The sequence below is a fragment of the Amblyomma mixtum genome, chromosome 1, assembly GCF_055824585.1.
Source record: "Amblyomma mixtum isolate Tamu chromosome 1, ASM5582458v1, whole genome shotgun sequence".
In the NCBI taxonomy this organism is placed as follows: Eukaryota; Metazoa; Arthropoda; class Arachnida; order Ixodida; family Ixodidae; genus Amblyomma; species Amblyomma mixtum.
In genome coordinates this window covers 32,391,664-32,405,079 of record NC_143012.1, presented here as the reverse complement: position 1 = coordinate 32,405,079, position 13,416 = coordinate 32,391,664, and the positions used below count along the sequence as shown (strand labels likewise).

The 13,416-nt window shown below is 46.0% G+C and overlaps 1 protein-coding gene across 1 annotated transcript in view; it reads left to right on the top strand.

The window, feature by feature from the left end:
• The window catches only part of LOC149365963 (uncharacterized), a 103,020-nt gene that overhangs the window by 77,650 nt on the left and 11,954 nt on the right, over positions 1-13,416 (top strand). The gene's annotated exons all lie outside the window — the stretch shown is intronic.

Below are 13,416 nucleotides of genomic sequence, written 5' to 3'. Positions count from 1 at the left end.
TTGTTTGAATGGTTTAGGGTAATGGCACTAGAGCGCTTGTCACACAGTTATGTGCAGCGTTTGAACACAACCATCACCTGTGTTAAGTTCTGATGATCAAGATAGTTATAACTAGCCATGCTTCCTCATTTTGTTTCCCCCCTTTTTGTTGCGAGCGGAGGTCAAATGGTTACCGCTAGTTTACCTAGCACTGTTTACGATGCTCGGAAATTCCAAATTGACGCAAACGATCGCAAATGGAAGCGAAAATGTAATCGGTGCCTCAAGGCTTTTGTCATAGCTAACGCAATGAGACAGGCATAGCTTTGTTCAAACCACCGCTATTGATTATACATCTCTCAGGCAAGGGGACCTTATACTCTTTAGAGACCTCTCAAACGACCCGGTTAAGTATATGTCCAGTTAGCTGGTACTGTCAACAACAAATGAAACGCGATCGAGAGAACTTAACCATGAACACAGGCCCGTGTACTGTGCGATGTCAGTGCACGTTAAAGAACCTCAGGTGGTCGAAATTTCCGGAGCCGTTCGCTACGGCGTCCCTCATAGCCTGAGCCGCTTTGGGACGTTAAACCTCATAAAACCAACCAAACCGAAATAACAAACTCTTAGACGGAGGTAGCACAATAATAGCGGAGAGCAATTTCAAGGCACGAAGACTGGATCCCTTTAGAAGTGTTAAACAAGCTTGCATGCGTTTACTCTCCAGGAGCTGATACGTGTGTGTGTGTGTGTGTGCGTGTGCGTGCGTGCGTGCGTGCGTGCGTGTGTGTGTGTGTGTGTGTGTGTGTGTGTGTGTGTGTGTGTGTGTGTGTGTGTGTGTGTGTGTGTGTGTGTGTGTGTGTGTGTGTGTGTGTGTGTGTGTGTGTGTTTTGTTGGTACTTCAGTTCTCTTGTTCTCGTTTCATTAGTTGCTGATGATGTAATGTAGAAAAAATATGGACTCAACAGCTCTGCCATACAGTATTGAGCTGTTCCATCTAAACTCGTGATGAAGATACAGCCGGCATCGCCAAACGTATAAGCTATCTTCTCGGGATTTGGTATACACCATAAGCGTGTTTCTTCGAGGAGCAGTCTTCCATGAAGTCCTGGTGGTCCACGTGCGAAAATTTGAGGCGCGCTTGTATCACCTCAGACGCCTGAAGGTCGCTGTGCCGAAGAAGTGAATTGCTATGTGGTTCTCACGTTACGAACTCGGTAATGCTTACCGCTGCGCCCATTATCCAGTGGCCATAGCCAATGGGAGGTGCTTATGCTAATATAAGAGCGGTCACCGCCCCTTTCTTTAGCGGCACTAAAAGCCAAAGCGCTGGTTAGAAGCCATTCTGGGGCCATTCTCACTGATGGTTCGGTGAAGTGAAGCACAGATCCAGCCAATGTTCGGTGCTAATGTGTCTAGACAGATAAGCTGCTGACCACAGGGTGAAGCTGGGAGGTGGTTTCCTGCACCCCCGTTAAACCACTTGCGTCGTTTATTGCACTAAGCCTGAACGCGAATTTGTCGCAGTAAAGAGAGGCAGAGCCACTCTTGAGATGCGGGCGTCTCAACGCTATTTAGCAATGGAATTACCTTTAGGGCCGTGCTCAACGGGGTAAGAGGACGTTTTGCTACCAATGGCACCCGTAGGCGCTTTGGTAGAAGCAGGGAGTTGGATCGGATAGCCTGGTTACCACGTACGCGGATTACAGAGGCCATAACATGGTGAGATAAGCCATGGCTTCTTTGGAAGGGACCGCGGTCTGTAGTTTGAGACCTGTCCTTTTCGCCGGCGCTTTAAGCCCTACCGCCCACCGCAACAAGTCGGTAAATGAATGGGTGCAGGAACGATCTAAGAAAGCCCGCAGTCTGACTATATTTCTGGCAGGCGCGCCAAAGACTGCACTATCTGCGTTTGCGCTTGTAGATGTCTGGTTTTGGGAGCACGTATGGGAAGAGAACCGCATTTCGTCCAAACTTCAACGTTTAGAGATAAAATTGTGCGAGTATTCTCTATACCCTGTCATCAACATCAGTCTGATTACGCCCACTGCAGACCATGGCCTCTCCCTCATCTCTGCAATTAAGTTGAGTTGAGTTGAGTTGAGTTGTATGCTACAGGTGGGATTAGCCTTGCTTATTCTGCCGGCAATTGCTCCATCGTAGCGTCACTTATATGTTAATAATGTCCTAAAACCGGTCAGATCTGCCCCGCTATGCGCACAGTCACTTATAATAGAACATATTCCACTCCTGCGGTCACCATCTATGCGCACATTCACTTACAGCACAACATTATCCACTCCAGAAGTCACCATCTATACACACATTCAGTCACAGTAGAACATAGTCCATTGCAGAGCCACCATCGATGCACACACTCACTCACAGAATAACATAGACCACTCCAGAAGACACCATCTACGCACACATTAAATCACAGTAGACCATAGACCGTCCCTGCTGTCACCATTTAGAGCCAAGATCAGTGTCCTGCAGGAATGTTAAAAGAAGGCGTGAAGCCTCCCTTCTGCATGTCTGGTTTCCACTCGAGTAGACAATGCCCTGAACTATACTGTGAAGGGATCCTGTCCTCTTGAAGGAAGCGAACATCCCATACCTTTCCGCATTGTACTCTGCAGTTAACTCCGTCCCATGCCAGTTGCGGCCACTGTATCCCCGCAAACTTCTTAATCTCATTCGCCCACCTAACTTTCTGCCGTCCCCTGCTACGTTTGCCTTCTCTTGGAATCCACTCCGTTACCCTTAAGGACCAGAGGTTATCTTACCTTCGCATTACGTGCCCTGCCCAAGCCCATTTATTCCTCTTGATTTTAACTAGGATGTCATTAACCCACGTTTTCTCCCTCACCCACTCTGCCGTCTTCCGACCTCTCAACGTTACACCTATCACTTTCCTTTCCATAGCTCGCTGCGTTGTCCTTAAGTTGACCGCTGTTCGTTAGTTCACTGCTTTTTCTGCTCCATAGGTGAGTGCCGGGAAGTTAAAGTTAAAGCTGTCACATACTTTTCTCTTGAGAGACACTGGTAAACCGTCATTCATGATCTGAGAGAACCTGCCATATGCGCTCCACTCCATTCTTATTCTTGTTATTTCACTCTCGTAAAATCCCAACCTGCCCACTATTTTTTTGGAGCTACCTAGTGTCTACACAGCAACCTAGGTAAATAATCAAAATAAAAGATTAAAAATGTGATATATGCAAATGTCGACACCGTCACAGCAGAGCGGATAACTGATATTGCAGCTATCGCGGTTGATGGCCCGACAATTAAAAAAAAAAAGCTAACGCGAACACGCAACGAAGTTGCAAAAGAAGCTGCGACAAATGGGAAATTAGCTTGAGAGTTCTTCAGCGACACCATTTTTTTTTTTTCGCCCATTAGGCATCACATTTTTGGCCGCTTAGTAAGGTGTATATTAACATCCTTATTTTTATCCGAAACACTTGTGAGCGTCAGAAATTTATATGTAGGACTGAAACCTTTCCTGGCGCAATATCTCCGCCATCTTTCAGGAGATCTGTTTCTATTTGAGTTGCCTCTGCTCCTATTCCCGTCTGCGATATAGGTACTCACTTTTTGCTGTAAACCAAAGTTCGATTTTTTATTTCTTCGGTGCCGCTATTTATAGGATCAGCGCCTCTATAATTTGGCTACAATTGCAGTTTAGTGCAAAATTCCCTCGCTTCCATAGTCAAAATTCCGATGACTTGGCAGTCCCTGTCCTTCTCTGCATACAGCTGATTTTTGTCTGGGCCTAGAGTGTTCCTAATTGCTTGCAGGCTGTCTGCTTGATTCAGTGTTTTCTTAATCTATTCGCTGTTGCACTTCGTAATGTCAATTATGCTTCCGTTAATTGATCAATTTTGACGGCCTTTTTAGTACTTTTTTCATCTTTCAAGCTCAAGTCTTATATTCCCAAGCCATTCGATTTCTGATTTTTGCACTGCCCCATTAACTACGCCACCTCCTATTTCGTTTACATGCGGTGACAATTTCGACCAGTTACCGTTCATGGCTTCTGGACAATGTTCGGGATCCTCTGCTTAAGAAACATATTGTTACTCAAACAAGAGTTTGAACTGCTGCACGTTATTGCCTTACTGATGGCCTTTTTCTTCATGGTAACCTTCCCTCGCACTCTTTTTGAAATCTAGACTAAATATAGACTTCAGAATTTTTCGGTCACTACAGTGGCGTTCCTAAATGTGCTGACATTCTAGGCGTTATCGAAATTGGCGCACACTACGAAACGTAAAACTATGTTCTCCAGCGCTTTAACTTCGTTGGACGTCTTGGCGACGTTTCGGACGTACTACGGACGTCCAGTCGAGTTTCAGTGTCCACTTGGTTCGATTTTTCGTCATGTTCACTCTGTCTTCTTCTGCACACAGGGAGAATGTGTTCATGAGCTCTAGATTATTTAACTCAACAAACTGCACCAATGCTTTTCTGTCCTACTATGCTTTCAGTCTATAATTTCCGCTTCCGTGTTCTCCTGATTGCTACTTCCTACTTTCGCATTAAATTCATTTATCGATATAACGTACTACCGTCTTTCTTTCTTGCTTTGGAAAGAAAAAAAAGAAAGAAAGACTCTTTCTTTCTTTCCCGCCGCGGTGGCTCAGTGGTTACGGCGCTCGGCTGTTGGCCCGAAAGACGCGGGTTCGATACCGGCCGCGGCGACTGAATTTCGATGGAGGCGAAATTCTAGAGGCCCGTGTACTGTGCGATGTCAGTGCACGTTAAAGAGCACCAGGTGGTCGAAATTTCCGGAGCCTTTCACTACGGCGTCCCTCATAGCCTGAGTCCCTTTGGGACGTTAAACCCCAATAAACCAATTTCTTTCTTTCTTTCTTTCTTTCTTCCTTTCTTTCTTTCTTTCTTTCTTTCTTTCTTTCTTTCTTTCTTTCTTTCCTTCTTTCTTTCTTTCTTTATTCCTTTCTTTCCTTCTTTCTTTCTTTCTTTCTTTCTTTCTTTCTTTCTTTTTTTTCTTTCTTCCTTTCTTTCTTCCTTCCTTTCTTTCTTCCTTTCTTTCCCTCATTCTTTCTCTCCTTCTTTCTTTCTTCGCTGTGATTAGTAATGTTCTCCTCCAATTGTTTATCCTCTAAACCTGAACACCGGGGCCATTCTTTCTTTCAGCTTCACATAAAAACCTGAGCTACGAAGAAAAACACCAATTCCTCGGCGTCGCGTTTGAAACGAGTGCGCAGTTTCCTCGAAACCTGTGCACGACACCCGTCCCGTTCGTTCGAACAACTCACAGCCGAGCTGCCTGATTTTCGAGGGATGCGCAGAAAACAACAGATGGATAGTGAGAAGACAAAAGAAAGTAGCATGCGAAAGAAAGAAAAAAGAAGCGACGAGAGAAACAAGATAATCCTCTCCGCCCGCAGCGCCGCCTCGGGAAGAAGGCGAAGCCCTCCGCGCCAAGGTGCGGTGAGCGCATCGCGGCGCTAATTATATACCCCGTCGCGGTCAGCTCGAGGCAGAGCGGAAGAAAGGTAAATTACATGGCGGCGGCGGGCACAGGGGCGAAATCTTCTTTCTCGGGCTTGCTTGCTTCGCTGTTGCCGCCGCGCGGGGTTTGTGGGCCCGACCAGAATTCGGCGGTCCTCTATGGGATAGCTCTCCGTTCCTCGGTGCGACCGTGTTCGTGTTGTTGCTAGGATAGCATGCAGCACGCCGCTTGGGTGGACCGGCCGTAGGCCTCTAGGAGCGCGGTGAGCGATTCAGAACACTGCTTCGTTAATTTCGTGCAGCGCAACAGCAGTTAGGCTCATGAGCTGGTTCGCCTAAGCGCATACATATACGTAGTACGCAGTATGGGCGGTTCTGAGTGGTCTTTGTGCCCCAGGAGATAATAAAGAGTGTGGAGTTTCGACTCGATATGTAGCATGTTATGAACATTAAGAGGGTTTCAAACTGGGCTAGTTAGCATGGCCACACATAATTGCGCTTTTGAAAAAGACTTGGGACAACACAGGGTACGTTTTTGCGTTTTTCTGAGTTTTTGGTGATTTCTGTTATGACATGTGAAGCTTATATATGTGTGCTCATCGCAATAAAACTTCAGTTGACAGTTAGCACACCACAGTGTGTGTCGTCCCTGTTTTGTCCCAAGTCTTTTTCAAAAGCGAAATTATGTGTGACCATGTAGCATGGTAGTTCGGGGACGGTACAAGAGTTTTGGTGTGTTTAATCGCGGTTGTGCAAGTGAATCTAGTCGTGTGAACCTGTTCACGTTTCCCCATACGTTTTGAAAAGTAGTCCCCCTAGTACGGGCAGTTTCAGTACCGAACGTCTTTTTCAGTACTGGGACGCAAACTTGAACAAGAAGAAGAATGGAAACCGCTGATCATTCTCGACAAAGAAACTCAAATTTCCTTAACACAAAAGTCCGGATAAGGGTCTTTTCTTCACACGAAGACAATCCCTTGCCCTCCTCGTCTTCATGTGACGACAAATCCCCTTTTGGAAGCGTTGGTCAGGACGATGAGACATGCTTCGCTCAGCTTGCAAAAATTTTATAGACAGTCTATAGACTGTCCATAGACTTCTGTCTATAAATTCTATAGACAAATCCTATAGATTAGTCTATAGAGAATACAAATCCTACAGGCAGTCTATTATAGACCATCTATAGATTTAGGGCCATACACTTTTAACAGGTTTTTTTCTATAGACTATGAATAGACAAAAGGTAATATCTATTGAAAGGCAATAGAGTCACTAACAAGTCTATAGGAAGTTTACAGAATATTTTTATAAGGGTTGTGCGTTGGCCCCAGCCACGTTTCCTTCCCGCCTCTTCTATCGTGGTTCCTCAGTCCCCGAGGAAAGTAGCCGCACGAAATACTGGAAGTCCCCGTTCCGGTGCCTCTTCTGGCTGAGCAGGTTTCTAGATAAGCAAAAAAAAAAAAAAACTGCTGAGCTAAGCGTTAATTCGGTCTTCTCTCCTTCCTGGCTGGGCCGCCCACGGTTCCAGCTCCTAACAACACTGCACGGAAAACGGCCTCTATGAGAACAGCGAGTCACTCGCGGAATGTTTGCACGGATGTTAGCGTTCCCGCGCACTCATTTTCTCATCTTCTTTATCCTTTTCCTGCAGCTGTACGCTCCCTTCGCGAGGGCTCCGTATGTCTGGCAGTGCCACGCCCTCCTCATAGAGCGAGGTGCACTTCCGGTGTGCCTATAGTGAAGTCATTTCCTGCATGGCTCCATCCCGGGAACTTTGGGTCCATATCCTAAGCAAGAGAGCGATTCTTCAGCACGCACCGAGAGTGTGTAGTGAATTCTGAAGGGCCCTCTAAGTTCTCCCTTTTATTCGATTGCTTAAGAAGCAGAGTAGGGGTTGTGTGGTACGAACACCGAAGCCGTGCAGCCCTTACAAAAAAAAAAATTAAACAGCCTATAGACAGTCCAGACTTCTTTCTATAAAGTCTATATAGACAAATCCTAGAGAACAGTTTATAGGCAATACAAATGCTATAGACAGTCTATAGACAATCTGTAGATTTATGGTCATATACTTTTAGTAGACTTCTGTCTATAGACAGTCAACAGACTATGAATAGCCAAAAAGAAATATCTATAGGAAGGCAATTGAGTCTACAAAAAGTCTATAGACCATTTTTATAAGGGAGGTGCGGACATAAGTAAACGGAGGACGCTGTTTTGTTCCATGAGTGCAATCACGCCTTACCAATTTGGAATGAAGAAACGTTATTTCTCTACGAGAAAGCGCCCAAACGTCCACTATACCTATATGCACATAGTATTGCCGGAAATTTCAATTAGACAACATGTGAAAAATATTGGAAGACCCCTGCGAGCTCCGTTTAATTTTGTCCGCACCTTTACGCCATCTTTCCCTGGCGGCAGAGTTGAATTGTTGCGAAAGCTGGTATACCGACCGAATGTTGTTCCCATGTATAATATTACCACCTGCAGAAGGCCCTAGAAATTATCAGTTTTCTTAACAGCAAATCTTGAGTTTGCTTCCAAGAGTCGGCATCTTCCTTGAGCTCGCGAGCTTTCTCATATGACGGATGTCAGCCCATTTAACACATTTGTATTGTTCTTCATGATTTTTCTCGCGCAGATCATTTGACAGCGGAAGCAGATGGGGCGACGAGATATACGCTTGACAACACGCGAAAATGTGGGCGCTACATATCGCACAAGGAGCGTTGCAGGCTATGCACTAGCACTTTGTCAAACACGGTACGACTGGCCCTTTCAAAGCAAACATGACCTCCCTCCGTATGCTGATTCTGCAGATAAGAAATAAAAAATATTTGGTGAAAAGTCAGCAACAAACCAGCTGCTCCGTTGGAGCAAGGCAGAGTAGAACCCGTAGAACGGGACCTCGAAACAGCGCTCAGGAACAAAGTATACACAGCGTATCGCAAAAGGCAGCCCAAGAAACATGAGCGCAATCTGACTGGGCAGGATGTATCATGGCCCGGCTAGACAGAGGAAGACGGAGCGGGCGTGCCACCGTCTGGTCCATACATAGAAACTGACCGAGCAAGCGAAGTGGTTGAGTCCGCTTACATAACGCAGCAGCGAGCGCGCGAACGAGCGATTCGCGCCGCCCCCTTCGCTCGCTCGCTGAGGCTAACGAGTTCCTGCTAAACAACTAGCGAAGAAACTCGCCCGATCGGTTCACTCTCGTGAAAGGGCGAGCAGGACTGCGCTTTCGGCCGCCGCTGAGCGGCGCAGCGGTCGCTACGTGCTGCCCTGCTACTCTTCGGTCGAGCCGTCCAGCCCAAAGAAGAGGCGACCTAGTCACCCAGTCGAACTGACCCCGAGCACGCGTGCGGCTTGTACGGCGCGTCTGCCTGCTCGAGAAATGAAAGAGGGCTAGAAAGAGGAGGAAAAGCTTCTCGGAAAGCAAGCAGAGAACGAGGAGGTTAGGAGGAAAGAGAGAGAGACGCAGACTGCCGCCTCCGCTGCAGCGCGTAGCCTGGCTACAGGTCATCACTGGCCCGGCCACCACCACGTGTTCAGAAGCGGTAATCTTTCGGGCCCCGCTCTTCTCTAAGCCGCCACAAGAGGGAGCTAGGTCTGACGAACAATTGCTACCCGTGTGCCCGCAGCTTGTCGTGCGATGCGTGAGGGATTCGTTGCTGTTGTCGGTTGGCCGCCGTTGTTGTTGCTATCTACGTCGTCCTTTCGGTGTTTAGAGACGCTGCGCTTCTTTGGACGCGATCGTGCGATGGAGGAGCGAGATGCGGCGAGCTACGAAACGTGCAAAGCCGAGGCGGTGAGCCGGAAAGAACGGTATTTTCGTGCTTTTGCACGCCAGTCTGCTGTGGTAGGATGGGTCGCTTCGGCGAAAGAAAAATCGTCGCGCGCGAGCCACCGCACCGAATAAGATCCCTGGCGTTTCGTAGTAACGAAATTTACGACGCGTAAGCACACTTTTCAGAGCATGGAGGGTGTTATTTTGCCAAGCGTGGCGCCTGCGTGGCGCCTTCAATACTAGTCTATATTATTTGCACGGGTACTGAGTCGCTTTGAGACGTTAAACCCCAATAAACCAAACTAAAGCTTCAGGTTAAGATTGTGCCTTGATCACCTGTGGGTTAGTCGGCAGAAAACATAGTAAACAATCAAGTCACTATGTTCCGGATCTTTACAGTTCATGAATATGCCCCATGCTGGACACTTTTTAAAACGTGGGTCGCTAAAATACAGGAACGAAATTGTCAATAAAGTCCACTTGAAATCCGAATAAAACCCCAAAATCCGCAGCACTGGAGTGGAGCAGTGCGGCGGCGAGTGGGCGGTCCCAGTACATTGCAGTTTGAAAAGAGAGAAAAAGAATAGACAAATTTCAAAATGTGTATGTGGAATGTTCTCCTCGGACATAAATTGTTTAGTATGAATAACGGTGTGGGATACTGCGAACGGGCTGTAAGTTTGCTCAGTCAATACAGGCGTCACTTCCTAATATCTATAAAAAATTCCCATTCATTCAAGTTCCGACCACATGGGCCGTTAACCGGAGCTTATTAGTGGATTAAAAATATGGACTGGAGTATAGCAGGCTGAAGCAAAACACTTTTATCCTCTATCTCTAGCCGTGATTTTGGGCATCTGGGCAGCATTTTGCAGAGCCGCCGAAACATTCGTTGAAGGCACTTCAAAAGCTATACGAACCTTACTTCCTGTAGCAATGGGAAAAGTCTCACACTTCTTATTACTTTCGGGGCTCTAACCTAACCTACCGCTTTGCTGACCCGAAACGTTCGTGTCGATGCCGAAGCCGCACAATACTCGGCAAGTCCGGCCTGGTCATGCGTGCAAAGGTTTTGCTGGGGGGGGGGGGGGGGGGGGGGGGGGCTTCTGTAGCGTGTGTGAGTGTAACTTTTAGGCGGACCGTTCGTGGTGAACAAAAAAAAAGGTAGCAGCAGCAAGCGCGCAATCTTTTTTTTTTTTTTTGTCTTCCTCGTTTATTTCTCATTCTTGTCTGGAAGTACCCGGAATCTTGGGAAATCTAGATGCGTGATGAGACCCCAACTTGAAACAATTTTCAGAGAATCGCGCAATATTTCGCGGTACAGCGGTCGTAGCATTGCTTTTATTTTTCTTCTTTCTGACTTCTACTGATTATTTTCTTTTCGCCTTTTCGTTGTATCCTTTTCTTCTCTGCGTGAAACAGGCCAGCTGCAGTAATTACATCCTGGACGTCCGTGTGCCTCTCAGCTGTTTCATATGTGCATATATTACCAGTGCCAAAATTTTTCTAGTCGAGGACGTGGTTTTGCATAATTTGAGTAAAGTTAGCGGTTCTCCTTTCTCGGTCATTGTTCGTTTTTTTTTTCCTGTCATCGTAAGCTAACTTTCTTCCGGCTAGTTCATCCATATGCATACTCTAAACCCGAATAAGCTTATATGGCAGCAAAAAGGGAATTAGCTGTCCTCTACCGCTCTCTCTTTTAGGGGCAGGGTACACTCTCCAAGTTCGGGAGTAGACTTTGGTCATTGAATACACGGAATGCTGACTCATGCCAGCGGAGGTTTATTTCCACTGGAAAGCATAGTAACTTGATGTAGTTAGCAATGCAAGGAGGCTTTTGAATGCGGCACAGAAGGTCCTGAAATTAGCAAGTAAAGGAGGTTGAAACCTCAGTTATAATCTTCGTAACTGTCAGAACTTCGCACGTTTTGAAGAGCGAATTTGGCTCCGTTCCCAACAATAAGTATTCAGTATTTTTAATGATACAAATATACCGAAGGGCTTGGGCAGCATGACCTGCCCGGAAAGAGAGGGTGCTATAGGGGAGCTTATTCCCTTTTTACTCCCTTCGTGTTTAGAGTGTACTGCTCCGTGCCGCAGATCACGCGGAGAGGAAGCCCTCGCGTTAACGTGCGTATACGCTCGTTATCGCGACAGTCGCGGCATAACGTGCGTTATGTATACATGGCAGGGACGCGTGACGACCTTGTTTCGCAAGCTGACGCGATTCTGTTATACTACACCGTCAAACTTCAATCGAAGTGAAAAGGCCGTGGCTTCTCATTACGTTGGTTTGTCTCTCCAAGTTAAGTGCTAAAGTGCGAGAGCGAAAGTTTCTTGGCTGTTATAAGTATATGTAACGTACTTTGCCAATTCACAATAAATTATCCTCACCAACTTACAAAGAACTTTACACACAACACTAAATATGGCCTGTAGTGGCAACAGTTTAGTGGTGTTATGAGCGGAAATTTTGCTGTAACATATTCAAGAATATAACTAAATCACCTATATCTATTCGCTAAAGACTAACGAACGGCTTTTTCAGCGACACTCAGTGGCAGGTACTTTGCACACTAAAAGACAACATTGGTTTCGCATATTCAGCGAGTGAATGAACAGATGCGCATGTTTGGCTCACTTGGGGAATCTGTGAGTAGCCCATGAGGAACGACCAGACATAGCGTCTCGCTTGTATTTGATTTGTTTGCGGTAACAATGCAGTAACCTGGCTGTCTTGCATGAAGCAACGCGGTTTTGCCCCACTGCTATCATTGGACCATAGCTTGTCCGTGTATTTTGAATGATTGCAGTGATGTGATAGCTGCGCCAATTGCGCCGATGTGCGCCAAAAGGCAAAACCTGCTACATCCTGCTACATTTTTGTTATTGTGCGCCAAAGCTGCGCCAAACGCGTATTTTCACTTTGATGTTACGCCTGATGTTGTCAGAGCAGTGCGAGAGGCAAGCAAAAGGTACAGAGAACGTTTGGCAGCTGAAGAAGAGCAGGCTGCCAAACGGCAGCGTGCCAATGTGCCGAAGATGACACCAAGTGATGCTGACAAAACCCTCAAGCTGGAAGTAGAAACAGCAAAGAAAATGCTGGTGAATGCAGAGCTGCTCATGAACAATGGCATAAAGATGAAGAATTTTGGTGATATGGAAAGTGGGCAGGCCATGCTTGCTGAAGGAAAAACAAGGCTTTCAGCTGCTGTTGACAAAATGTCGCCTAAGGCAGCCAACTGGGCAGTATTTTGCAGTTAAAGACTGAATGATGTTGCTCACAGAAAAAAGGCACATAATTGGTCCACTGCTTTTTGATAGGCCAAGAAGCCGAAAAGTTGTGCTGTCGTGTACATAATTATTATTCAGTTCGAAACGTTGATAGTGTTATTTCATTGTTTTTCTGTAAGCTTGTGATCTGCATTCTAGTCATTTTTAAATAAAAGTTCCAGTGAATTCCTTGTTGTCCATTTATAACTGCTGTCCTATAGGTGCTTGGCGGCTATAACACAGCGCTGATCTATACTTGGTCGCATAAAAATTTACATGACACTGAAGTTCTAAAATTAGTTATTTGGGCCAACATATGATGTTTCACAATTGCCTCTAATTTAATTAAATTATTGCCAAAACCACGATCTGATTATGAGGCACGCCGTAGTGGGGGACTCCAGAATTGGACCACCTGGGGTTCTTTAATATGCACCTAAATCTTAGTACACGGGTGTTTTTGCATTTTGCTCGCATCGAAATGCCCCTAACATCCTATTGAACAGCACCTTTTTGTTCCCTAAGGTTTCCTCCTTATTTTACTATTTTACTTCTCGCAAAGTCAATTTTTTCACTTGCAATGAGCCTTGAGCTGCTCCAAAAGCTTGTTTCCCTGCTCCAAAATTCCCATTTGGCTGCTCCAAAAAGCTGCTCCAAAATGGCTTCAGCCAATCACATCACTGTGATTGTACACTAAGTAGTGAAGAAAGTGTTCCGTTAATCATAACATTCAAAGCTTTGGCCAAAGTTCTTCAGTACACCATGTCTGCGTGATTCTAGTTGTTAAGTTTATTCCCTCTTGGGCGTGTTTTCTAATAACCATCTCTGTAGGTTTTTATTCTTTTTTTTTTGAGGAGGTCTATTGTGCTCCTATTACTGTTAGGAGAAGG